The following is a 13,881-nucleotide window of genomic DNA, read 5'->3' as shown; positions in this document are numbered from 1 at the left end:
CCTCGTTGTATCTTTCAAACCCTCTCTCATCTCCTCTCCTCTCCCGCTCCGGACCTCTCTTCCACTTCCCCTCTTTCTCCTTCTGACTTTGCCAACTTCTTCTCCGAAAAAATTCCTTCTCTTCGCCAAAAAAATTGTATGTTCTCCTTCTTATTACCCTCCCCTCCATACATTCCTCTTCAGCTCAAATGTCTATTTTTTCTCCTATCACTCCCTCTGTTGTTTCTCTCCTCTTAACTAAATCCCACCCTACTGCCGCCCCGTTCCGACCCCGTCCCAACCCTTCTTATTCCCTAGATCTACCCCCATCTCTTACCCTATCTAACCTCCTTCTTCAATACTTGTCTCTCTACGGCCACCTTCCCTTCTGTCTTCAAGCATGCCACTATTATCCCTATATTGAAGAAGCCTTCTGCTAATCCTCTCCTCGCTTCCAACTTTCGTCCAATCTTACTTTTACCTTTTCTCTCTAAATTACTTGAACGCTTAACATATTCTCAGCACTCTACTTTTGTCACTACCTACTCTCTCCTTCCCCCTTCGCAATCTGGCTTCCGTCCCAAACACTCTACGGAGTCTGCTCTTACCTATGTCTTTAACTCTCTCATTACTCCTCGCTTTTCCAAGCAAACCTCAATCCTTATCCTCCTTGACCTTTCAGCTGCTTTCGACACTGTCGATCACCCCTTACTTCTCAATACTCTTTCCTCCCTCGGTTTCAAAGACTCTGTTCTTAAATTGGCTCTCCTCTTACCTCTCCCACTGCTCTTACGCTGTTTCTTGGGGCGGAAGAACTTCTTCTACCTTCCCTCATGATTACGGTGTTCCCCAAGGCTCTGTCCTCTGACCCTTCTTATTTTCTCTATATACTTCACTCCTCACTCATATCATCTCCTCCTTTGGTATTTCTCATCATTTCTATGCCGATGACACCCAACTGTTCCTCTCCTTTTCTTCCTTCAACTCTGACTTACATCGCAATGTCTCTTCCTGTCTTACTGCCATTAAAAATTGGATGTCATCTCACTATCTCTCTCTTAACACTCACAAGACTGAAGTCTTGTTCTTTCCATCTAACACACTTCCTCCTCCTTCTCCCCCTCCTTCTATTCAATATCCCCCTTCTAGTCTCCCTATCTCCAACCATGCTCATAATCTTGGCATTTATTTTGACTCTTCCCTCTCCTTTACTCATCATATCTCCCTCACCTCTCAGGCATGTAGCTATCATCTCTTTAACATCCGCAAAGTTCATTCCTCTCTCACCTTCCATGCTACCAAACTTTTAACCTCCTCCCTCATCTTTTCTCGTCTTTTCTATTAATCTTCTCTCTTCTTTGGTCTTCCCACTTCCCACCTTGCCCCCTCAAATCCCTTTATCACTCTGCCATCCGTGCCCTCAGTCTTCTCTCTCTTCATGACTCCATTTCCAACTCACTTTCTCAGCTAGGAAGGCTTCCTTTCCATTCCCAACTTAAATTTCACTTCCTTTGTCTGGTCTTTAAATCTCTTCACAACCTTGCTCCTCCTTACCTCTCCTCTCTTCTCTCATTTTACACCCCCTTTCGCTCCCTTTGTTCTGCCGATCTCTTCTTACTTTCAGTTCCCGCACCCCCTTGTGCCTCTTCTTGTTTCCGCTCCAATCAGCTTCTTGCCCCCTTACACTGGAACTCCCTACCTTTCTCTATCCGTTCCTCCCCTTCCTATCCTTCCTTCTGCTCCTAATTGAAATCTCTTCTTTTTCATTCTCCTCCCTGATCCCCTTCCCCCTCGTACCCTTCTTTCTCTCTTTCTTCTACCCTTCTCTTTTTTCTTTATCTTCCCCTTCTCTTCTAAATCTCCCTTCTTCCTACTATTCACTTTACTCACTACTCTCTCTCCCCCTTCTTTCTCCACCTCCCCCTTCTCTTCTTTCTCATTTGTAAATTGTTCTACATGCTGATTTTCTGGTTTGACTCATGTTTACCGTTATTGCTTCTACTGTTCCATGTATAATGTATATTTTGTTATTCATTGTAAAGCGCCTTGGATCAAGGCGCTATTTAAAACAATAAATACAAATATAAATATAATTGGTGAACGGAAGTGGTAGAGTTACTTGAATCAGTTCTATAGACTGCATCCTTTCTTTGGCATGTTTTTTATAACTGTTTCTCGGGGCCTTCAATACAATGATATGGGCAAGACACTTGCTTCGTCACTTGTGTGATACGGGTGCACAGGTGGTGTTCTTTGGTTTTTCTTGGGGTTATACTTGGGGCATGACATATTTTGATGTGATATGGCTGAGCGTGCATTAGACCAGAAAATTATTCATCTTCATTGAGGATGTTGAGTAAATTTAATTGTTTCTTATGTTTGTTTTCATGTGATCAGTGATCAGACAGCCTCAGAATACCCTTTACGATTTCTACATTTCTTAAATTATCAAAGAATGTATTTTCTAAACTACTGTGTTGAATGGTTTCATTGCCCTATTGTCTGAGGCTTCTAATGGTTTCTTGAAGATTGTAATCCAAGAGAGTCCTGGTTTCTTGTGCTTTGTAGTGTGTGTTTGATCCCACTTAAGGCTCTCTTCTGAATTAATTTTGGTGGGTTATTACCTCTCATTGCTTTTGTTTCATGTTATGAACCTCCAACAGAAGATAGTTGGCTAACAGAACTTGTCTGTGTGTGCAGAATGACACATGTGATTGTTGAACACAGATTTAACTAGACTTGAATCGTATATCCCCTTACTTGTATGCTTTATGACAAAGAGTAACGTCAGAATGTTGTGCCTTTCTTTTTTGTCTCCCTCTGATTAGAACCATGTGACCGCCTTAACAGGTGGTGGGATACCAAGAATCTTAAACTCCTCTTTGTTCTGAAAATGTGCTATGTCCTGTATTTATTCCATATTCTATCTACTACTCAGATGCGGTGGCTGAAGATTGGTTGGTCATCCATAGGCTAGGAATCTGTCTACCATGATATGCTATTAATGGGCTGCCATGATAAGTCTTCGCACGATGGCATGCCTTTGGATGGAAGGACCATTGTCTCTTAACACCTTCCGGTCTTACTTCCTATCTCATCTGCCCTCTGTTTATCACAGGATGAAATCTTTCAGCACAGATGATGGCTATACTTGAAAACTTGTGTACGGGCGCGATAAATGCCACATCATATCATATCATATTTATTTATTGTTCACTTGTTATATCATATCACCCTTTTGGAAATTAAAAGAAATATCTTTGGAACTTAGGGAACCAGCAGGTGTACTTTTTGTGAGCGTCGAAAGACAGGATATAATGATATGATATGATTGTCTATTTATAACGCGCTTAATACCCAGAGGTTTCTAAGCGCCGACCCGGGGATCGAATCTGCATGCTCTGTGTCGTCTTGCTTCCAAGGCTAGCAATTGCCACTGAGCTATAATGCTGGGCAGCATACAGTTGTACAATGAAGGAATAAGGAAGAGAATGGAAATAGATTTAGCCGGAACGCGTAATAACGTGGCATATTTAGTGGAGAAATAGAATGGAATAAGAAGAAGTGGATAGGGACATATCTCTATGTGGAGGGGAAGCAACAAATATAGCTAATAGTGAAGTATTGAGAGACTGGCAAGAGCAATGGGTGAATAGCAATAAAGGGGGGCACTATTATTAGCTACAGAAAGTGGTCTGTGTTAGAGAAGAGACTCAGAAATATCTACTCAGTATAGAAGGCACCATGATGAATAATCTGAGATTAGGAAATGCAAGATTGAGTCGGCAGTGGTATAGAGCAGGCAGACACAAAACTGAAGAATGCAGGTTCTGCAGGGAAGCAGAAGCAATTTGTTGTAATATGAGCTTATGCTCAAGCTTGGAGTGTGGTATGTGATGGTGTCATCATGCTTGTGGAGGGTGAGAGTTGTTGTGTTCCACGGGTGATGGTTGGGCTTATCAATTAGAGAGAGTATGAGTTGTGTGTGGGGCAAGCCCAGTGTTTCTCCTTCCTGTCGTGTTCTTCGTGTCCCCTACAATCCTAGTGTGTTGGTGAAGGTGCAAGACTTGGACAATAAAGTATCAGCAAATTTACCTGGAATGTCCAGGACCTTACTTCACCACACTGGCGACGAAGATGGAATTGTGAGGGGACCGCTGTCTAACACGTAGGCTGCTGTGGGGGGATGCAGCACCTGGAACATCGGAGAACACTGCCCTCAAAGGTAGGCCCCACACCCTAAGCGGGCCTTCAGTTTGCTTGGCCCATCAAAGTTGCATCTGACACTGTGGCCGAGTCTCCTACTTTGGGCAGAACTGGCAGTGCAGCGGAGTCAGCGGTCGAGTCGGAGCTGTTGTGCCATGGGAGAAGGCTGTCCATTGTGCTAACAGTGTGATCAGGGTGTTCTGCTATACCAGAGCATGGTGGAGCGAGGTGCAGAGCATCGGCGGAGCGCAGGCTGGACCATGCAGCAAGGTCAGGGACCCGTGATCTGCCATTTGACAGCGGGTCAGCAGTTGTGGGTGCCTGGGTCCCTCCCATGTGGTCGCGTCGCTCTTGTTTCGGTGTGCAGTGGCCAGTTACAAAGGCCTGTTGGGGCAGGCTCCGAAGGAGCTCCGATGGATGATTCAGGGATGGCGTCTCAAACAGGAATGGTGACGTTGCCGTTGTGTGGAGTGTCTCAGGCCAATCACCTCTTTGGCTGTTGGTGTTCCAGTGAGTCGTGTCCCGCCACAGTGTTGTGGAAGTGAACATAAACAGAGTGAGGTGAAGACGGTCTTGTGTCGCATGTAACAAGGATTGTGTGCGACGGAGGCACAATGGAGTGGAAAGTACCAGTGTTGTACCAACATTTCAGGAGAGCGTTTTGGAGGTCGTGGGCTGTCCTGGTCCTGATGGGAATCATCAGCAGAGGACAGTGGAGTACACATCGAGATTGAGGGGGTAGATTACTGAGGTGCGCGGGAAGTTTCACACGTGATTGGGCCTGTGCGAGCGGGTACGTGTATAACGCGGTACGGGGGAAGTTGCACACGTGCTTTCGTGTGGAACCCCCACCCCCTAGCAGTGAGGGGCACCTGCCAGCAGGCCCCCACTCATGTCCCCCAGCACCCCCACCCCCCAGCAGTGAGGGGCACCTGCCAGCATGCCCCCACTCATGTCCCACACATGTCCCCCAGCACTCCCATCCTCCAGCAGTGAGGGGCACCTGCCAGCAGGCCCCCACTCATGTCCCCCAGCACCCACACCCCTCAGCAGTGAGGAGCACCTGCCAGCAGGCCCCCACTCATGTCCCACTCATGTTCCCCAGCACCCCCACCCCCCAGCAGTGAGGGGCACCTGCCAGCAGGCCCCCACTCATGTCCCAACCATGTCCCCCAGCACCCCCACCCCCCAGCAGTGAGGGGCACCTGCCAGCAGGCCCCCACTCATGTCCCACTCATGTACCCCAGCGCCCCCACCCCCAACAGTGAGGGGCACCTGCCAGCAGGCCCCCACTCATGTCCCACTCATGTCCCCCAGCACCCACACCCCCCAGCAGTGAGGGGCACCTGCCAGCAGGCCCCCACTCATGTCCCGCTCATGTCCCCCAGCACCCCCACCCCCCAGCAGTGAGGGGCACCTGCCAGCAGGCCCCCACTCATGTCCCACTCATGTCCCCCTGCACCCCCACCACTACGCAGGGAGGGGCACCTGCCAGCAGGCCCCCACTCATGTCCCACTCATGTCCCCCAGCACCCCCACCCCCAGCAGTGACGGGCACCTGCCAGCAGGCCCCCACTCATGTCCCACTCATGTCCCCCTGCACCCCCACCCCCCAGCAGGGAGGGGCACCTGCCAGCAGGCCCCAACTCATGTCCCCCTGCACTCCCACCCCCCAGCAGGGAGGGGCACCTGCCAGCAGGCCCCCACTCATGTCCCACTCATGTCCCCCCACCCACTCACCCACCCAGAAAACCATGCCCATCTCATGACACAAACCAAAAGTCAACTATGTACATCAACACATGTCCGTCACACACACACACACACACACACACACACACACTGGTTGCCATTGATTGAGTAAACCCACATATCGACATGCAGGAACCCAATGAGAGAATCCTACACATTGAAGTAAAACATGAAAATGTATTAACATGAAAATCAATTTAAAGATAATTAAAGCATAAAATAATGGCAAACATGAAATGAAATGCATGTCCACATTTCAAAAAAATAATTCCCCAAAAAATCCAAAGTAACCCAAAAGAAAAATGGCCAAAACTCTCTGTCCACCAAACCAAATCCAAATGAAACGCAAAAAGGTAAATACATTGATCCATGGTGAAATGAAATTAAAATGTCCAAATAAATCCAACGTCCAACTATGTACTATCCAATTTTCAAGGGTCCATGAGCCCAACGAAATAAATGAAACCTATCTAATAACCTAGCTAACAAAAAAACTATATACAAAAGTGTGGGGCATAATCCAAAAGCCCCAAAATAAAAAAAATGAAAAGGAAACCTAACACTATAAACTATTTTCAATGGCGGCGGGCAAGTCCTGTGGCTCACTCAGTGATGTTTTCGGCCAGGGCATCATCGAATTCCATGTCTATTTGCTGGAGGCGGGCTTCTGTCCTGGCCCCAAGGTCTCGCAGGGAGGCACTCATGGCCTGTTCCAACTCCCTGCAGGTTGCCTCGAGGCTCTCTGTCCGCCTCAACACCCGACGCATGGAGAACTCCGCCCTGACCATGGTGAGCCGCGCCTCTTCCGCCCGCTGCCACTCCGCACCTATACGCTGGCCCAACCGGAGCCACACGGAAGACACACCCATTCCAGGGTCCTCCTGACCTCTGGCTGATGCCTGCCCCCCTGATGTCGATGGCCCTGAGCTATCATTGCTCCCACCTAGAGCCTGCTCCTGCTGCTGCTGCTGCTGTCCATGTGCCCTGTCCGATGATGCCTGCACATCCTCCATCAGCTGGTCTCCAGTTGTGGTGTCCACCCCTGCTGGACAGCCGACTCCCGACTGTGGCAGGGATGGGATCTCCACCAAGCTGGCTGTGTTGGTCAGGCCAGGTCCACAGGAGGCCCTGGTGGTATCTGGGCTGGAAGACGGCAGGGAGAACGACTGGCGCATAGTCTCCACAGAGGAGGAGAGGTCCACCAGAGTGCGCGTCACATGTAGGAACCCACCGACCAGGGCCCCTCCCAACAGTGCCACGTTGCAACGCTGCAGTTCGTGATGGCGTGCGTTCTCTGCCCAGGAAGAACGCATGTCATCACGAATGTCACGCGTGCGCAACGCAACAGCAATCAGGACAGAGCCCATACGTTCATGGGACCCCTCGTCCGCAGGTAGTGGAGAGGCAGATGACATGGCACTCTCCCCTACCTGCAAACGGGCATGGGACAGGGCATCCCTGCTGGTGCATGGTGGTGCAGTCACAGGGTCAAGGACAGTGACATGCACAGGCCCCTCCGCGGTGACCTGTGCTGCCTCCTGACCCTGGCCCTGGCTGCACCACTTGCACCATTGGTACTACCCCCACCAGGCCCCATGTGCGGCTCAGTAGCGGGCTCCTCCTCCTCTGTGGAGACGACCAACCTGGATGTCTCTGCACCGTCTTCCGCCATTGCAAGTCCCTGTGGGGGCTCACCCGGCCCTTCCGCCACAGCCGTAGTGGCAGACGCGGCACCAGCCCTCTCGCTCCCGGATGATGCAAGTCCTTGGAGGGTGGCTGGGCCTTGTGTCGCCGCCCGGTGGAGGCATCCCCGCCGCTTGGCTACAAAGCGCCGTCTCCGCCCTCTTCTTCACTTGACGCTGCGTAGAGGGATACATAGAACACAAGCATCAGGGTACAGTACAATATTCTCCTAGACAGGAAGCAATAACACATGAGTGGCAGTGTCAAACATCACTTCCATCCTGTCCCTCCATAACACATGGGTGAATGCACGCAATACACATGCAGAAACAGGCACGGCGGCTGCAATCAACATCAGCATCCATGTACAAGGGCCTCTATTAACCAAAATGTTGCCTTCAAACTCACATGCATCATGGCTCACACTGATCCCATGCACACACATCACCAGATGGTCATGCATCATGGCTTGCACACCACAGACACAGTGGATAGACACAGTGCATACAACGGTGACCGCACTGCATGAGTGAATCTACACGTCATCACGGACATGTGTCATGCATGTCATGATCTCTGCTTCCAAAAGGTCAGGGTTTTCCCAACTCCCTTGGAAGCAGATCCATAACCCAGGTTCCGAGTGCCAACCAGTCCCAATTGGGACCTTTTGGACCCAGTCCTGGCGCCAGTGGCACCAGGCTCATAAATATGCCCAGTCCCAGCGCTGGAAGCGCCGGGCTCATAATGCTTGGGTGGACTTACCTGCAGCAGACCATGCTGCTTACTTGCCTGCCAGTTGAGCCTCTGATCCCCTTCTGTTTGGAACTACTTTTCCTGTTGGGTGGGGCTGGAGCCACTCCCTAGATTCAGAACACTGGAACTCTTCTGGAAAGCAGGAACTCTTTTCTTACCTAGGCGTGGCTGTGGAAGGAGACACCGAAGCACTACAGGAGGCTATTTAAACCACACCCGGTGGATGAATCTTGCTTTGCGTTATTCTGCAACCTCTGCAGCAGAACGCTCATCGTGTCTTCTGCATCCGGTCCTGGGCCTAAGGAAAAAGGCTTACCATCCTGAATCCAGTCTTCAGCAACACCTATAAAGACAAGAAAGAACAGGTTAGCATTCCGGCATCTGAAAGGCAAAGGCTTACCATCCTGAATCCAGTCTTCAGCAACACCTATAAAGACAAGGAAGAACAGGTTAGCATTCCGGCATCTGAAAGGCAAAGGCTTACCTACTCTTTGTGCGCTCCGGAGGTCTTCACACTGCATTCCGGCATCTGAAAGACAAAAGCTTACCAACTCTTCGCACGCTCCGGAGGCCTTCGGCGCTGCATCCCGCATCTGAAAGACAAAACAAGGTGCGTTTAAGACATTGGGGAACTTTAATACTCACGTGCCATTACTCCTTTCCACATCTAATCCAGTGGGTATTCCGGCACCCTGCAGCCGCTCCGAACTCGTACCTGCAAAATAAAAAGACAGTTAGAGCGCATCGTGAAGCAGGCAACAAGCGCTTACTTACGTGCTTCCAGGCGCTTCTATTCATCACACGGGCTCCATCTTCAACTCACTTCAGCCCGTCATCCGCCATCGCCGGAACCCTGCAAAACAAGAGACATCATTACTAAAGACTTTACAGACATTTGAATGACTCGAAACTTACCGTTCGTGCAGTAGATGACGGACAGCAGTCCTCTGAAGTCAAGAGGCCTGCGCTACCTATCCAGTGAAGAAACTGGTTACAGCACCCTGCCCCGAGGCAGATGGAGAGCTCGGCATTCACTTACCTAAGGTGAGAGCGTTAACCTTTGGGGGTCTACAGGAGAGGAGAAGAGGAAAGAGATAGGGACACCCCAATAACCCCAGTTCATTAACCCCTTATTTTCTATCTGCAGACATCTTACTCTACACGTCAGGCATACAGTGCACAGAGGTCCAGCCAAAAGAGCCAACCGGGTGCTACACATCACCTTTGAAGATACGGTAGTCGCCCAGTCAAGACCGGCGCCTCTGCGAGAATCAGGTGAGCGTTACAGAACGCAAAGCCTACCGCAAAACTCTCGCCCAGGCGCTATGGAAACCTCGGATACTGACCCCCTAGCCCGGTTACTTGGGGAACTAAGGGCAGACGTGCATGCAGCTCGTCAGGAAACGAATGCTCTAAGAAGGGAACTAATTATTTCCAAGGAGAGAACAGACAATCTTGCTAGACAAGTGCTACAGTCACAAGCCGGACAGACCCCGTTACCCGCATCAGGGGCAAATCTTCCAAATGTACCTCTGGCTCCGCCCGAACGATTTTCTGGTGACCCAAAGAGGTTTGCAGTATTTATCAATCAGTGCCGGTTGCACTTCTTATGCCGGCCAGCAGCCTTTCCAACTGATCAAGCAAAAGTAGCTTTTGTACTTTCGTACCTTAGTGGCAATGCGGCAGACTGGTCGATCCCTCTAGTTAATCAAGATGATCCGGTTCTGCATGATTTTCAAGCCTTTCAGCTTAGTATGGAAAAACTGTTCGCAAGACATTCACAGGGGCAGGCCTTGGACAATGAGCTTCTTTCGTTGCGACAGGGTAATCAAGACCTTTTGGCTTATATTGCATCTTTCAATAGACTAATAGTGGAAACTCAATGGCCTGAGGACAAAAGGATTACGCTGTTTTATAGAGGTCTACGTGGAGAGCTCAAAGACGTTTTAGCCCAAGTAGTGAATCCCCCACAAGACTGTTCGGATTATATAGACTTGGTCGTTCAAATAGATCACAGGCTGCAGAACAGGAAGGCCGATCGTTCCAAGTTTGATGCTCGAGTATTTTCCAAACCGCCAACTCCTTCCAAAGGAGTAGACTCCGGGGAACCCATGCAAATAGGGGGTCTGAAAGGTCCTCTAACACAAAGGGAGCGGGAAAGGAGGAAACAGTTGAAATTATGCCTATATTGCGGAAACTCAGGACACTTTCTTCGAGACTGTCCGGTGAAACCTGCCAAGAAGGCAGTAGGAGCTGCAGTTACCAAAGTTACAAACTCTGAGCAGGGAAACGACCTCGCCCGACAAGAATAGAGGTCCTCTTGCCGAGCGTGAAAACCAGTTCCGTGACCTCGCATTTCGTGATACCGATGGTCCTCATTAGCCCTGATAATCCGGATCGATTACATGCAATTGAAGCTTACGTCGACAGCGGTGCCATCGGCAATTATGTGGATCATGAAATGGTTTTGAGGATGAATCTAACTCTTTGTCCCAAGGCTGTAAAGGACGTCATTACTACGGTGGATGGTACGGAGATAGCCTCCGGGCCAGTAACGCATACCACTCAAGAGGTGACGCTTGTAAGTCAAGATGGACACCATGAGAAGATCGTGTTCGATGTGATCAAGGCCCCTCAGTTTCAGATTATTCTAGGAATACCTTGGTTAGAGAAACACAATCCTCTGATCGATTGGCAAGCAAGAACGGTCCAGTTTCCAGAATGTGTCTCTACTTGTCACCCTCCACCTGGTGTTGCACTGGCCGCAATTTCTTCAGAGACTCCCCAGTTACCTCCTGAATACCTAGAATACCAAGATGTTTTCCGGAAGGATCAGGCTAACTCTCTACCTCCTCATAGGTCTTATGACTGCCAGATAGACCTGATACCTGGATCTACTCCTCCTTGTAGTAGAATTTATGCCCTCACCGAGCCTGAGAACCTTCACCTTCGACAATACCTGGATCAATACCTGGCAAATGGGTTTATTCGTCCTTCCAAGTCCCCTGCTTCTTCAGCTTTGTTCTTCGTTCCAAAAAAGGAAGGAGACCTTAGAACTTGTATCGATTATCGCTCCCTGAACCAGATCACCGTTAAGAATAGATATCCGTTACCTTTGATCCCTGAACTCCTGGACCAAGTCAGAAAAGCATGCATATATACAAAGCTGGATCTTAGAGGAGCTTACCACTTGGTACGAGTAAAAGAGGGCGATGAATGGAAAACGGCCTTCCGCACCAAGTATGGGCTATTTGAATATCAGGTCATGCCCTTCGGACTTTGCAATGCCCCGGCCGCCTTTCAATATTTTATGAACGATGTCCTCAGAGAGCTCATAGATGTGTGTGTTGTTGTTTACATTGACAACATCCTCGTTTATTCTTCATCGGAATCTGAACATCGGAAACACGTGAAAATGGTCCTCGAAAGATTGCGTCAACACAAACTTTTCGCTAAGTTGGAAAAATGTGTTTTCAACGTGACTGAAGTTGAATTCTTGGGATTCATATTATCACCTGGCAGAGTGCGTATGGATTCAAAGAAGGTCGATGCAGTTCTCAAATGGCCATCACCATCCTCCGTAAAAGGTGTGCAAAGCATGTTAGGCTTCGCTAACTTTTACCGCAGGTTTATCCCCGAATTCTCTCGAATAGTCCAGCCCATCACTGCCTTGTTAAAGAAAAGCAAACGTTTTGAATGGTCTACCGAGGCGGAACAAGCTTTCCAGGATTTGAAGACTAAATTTATCTCTGCATCAATCTTAAAACACCCTCGCCCCGAACTCCCCTACATCGTGGAAACTGATGCTTCAAGCCTTGCCATGGGGGCAGTTCTATCACAAAAGGACCCGGTAACCAATCAGTTGCATCCCGTGGCATTTTGTTCCGCAAATTCTCGCCTCCTGAAATCAATTACACGATTACTGACAAGGAACTTCTGGCTATCAAGTCTGCCTTTAAGGCTTGGCGGCATTATCTGCTGGGGGCCCGACACACCGTTACTGTGATTACGGATCACCGAAACCTGCAATATTTGAAAACCGCAAAAGCCCAATCCTCTAGACAACTCTGTTGGGCATTATTCTTTGCCGAGTTTGACTTCATAATTACCTATCGACCTGGTACAAAGAACGGTAAAGCTGATGCCCTTTCTCGGATGGGAGTGGAAGAACACTTGATCAACCCTAAACCTGTACCAATCATTCCCGAACAAAGAATTCTGGGTGTAATCGCCACCGAATCCATAGAGGAAGTTAAGGATAAAGCCAGGCAACTTGTAACTCCAGCAGACATACAGAATTGGCATCTGCAGGGAAAGGACTTTGCAGTAAAGGACAACTTATTGTATTTCCAAGAACGATTATACCTACCCAGCACAGATTTACAGAAAAAAGTAATCTCTTGTTATCACGACTCTTTAATGGAAGGTCATCCCGGTATGGCCAAGACCTCAGAAAAGATCAAGCGCTACTTCTGGTGGCCGTCTTGGAAGAAAGACATCAGAGACTTTATAATGTCCTGTGGAGTATGCGCCCAAAACAAGAGTCAAAAGGAAAGACCAGCAGGCCTCTTACGCCCTATTGACATCCCACCTCGCCCTTGGCATACGCTTTCTATGGACTTCATCACCGATCTACCTCCATGCTCCGGACACAATACGATTCTAGTAATCGTGGACTTATTCTCCAAGATGGCGCATTTCATTCCGCTCAAAGGCTTGCCAACAGCAGCAACTCTGGCCCGAGAATTTCTCGAAAACATCGTCCGACTGCACGGTTTTCCTTCGGTTCTAATTTCGGATCGAGGTAGTCAATTTATTTCTCATTTTTGGCGAAGTTGCTGTCGGTCGGCTCAAATTGATGTGAGACTATCGACCAGTCACCACCCTCAGACCGACGGACAAACTGAGAGGACCAATCAAACTCTGGAACAGTATTTACGCTGCATGCTGCAACAAACTGAAAACACTTGGAAAGATATCCTTTGGATAGCCGAATATGCCTACAATAACTCTGTCCATTCGGGAACTGGGAAAACCCCGTTTTTTCTTTTGTACGGCAGTCACCCTCGAACCTCGGAGTTGGATCCCCTCCAAGATCTTGAAACACCAGCAGTAGACTACCTGCATTCTACAATCACCCAAGCCTTTAAGGAAGCTGTTTCTCACCTTCAAAGGGCTAAAGAACAATACAAGAAAGGAGCAGATCAACATCGGAAGGAAGCCCCTCACTATCAAGTAGGGGATCAAGTCTGGTTATCCACCAAATATCTATCTCTAAAAGGGCCACGCACATTCAACCCAAAATACCTTGGTCCCTATTCCATCACTACCATAGTAAACCCAGTAGCGGTCAAGTTGGACTTGCCCCCGCACATGAAGATACATCCGGTCTTCCACGTCTCTCTATTAAAACCCGTGCAACCTCAAACCCGACTAACCAAATCTCCAAAACCTATCCTAGTTGATGGAGAACTCGAGTTTGAAGTCAAAAGCATTCTGGACTCCAAG

The sequence above is a fragment of the Ambystoma mexicanum genome, chromosome 2p, assembly GCF_040938575.1.
Source record: "Ambystoma mexicanum isolate Mex_15411 chromosome 2p, UKY_AmexF1_1, whole genome shotgun sequence".
NCBI classification, from domain to species: Eukaryota; Metazoa; Chordata; class Amphibia; order Caudata; family Ambystomatidae; genus Ambystoma; species Ambystoma mexicanum.
Note: the sequence above shows the minus strand (reverse complement) of the source record.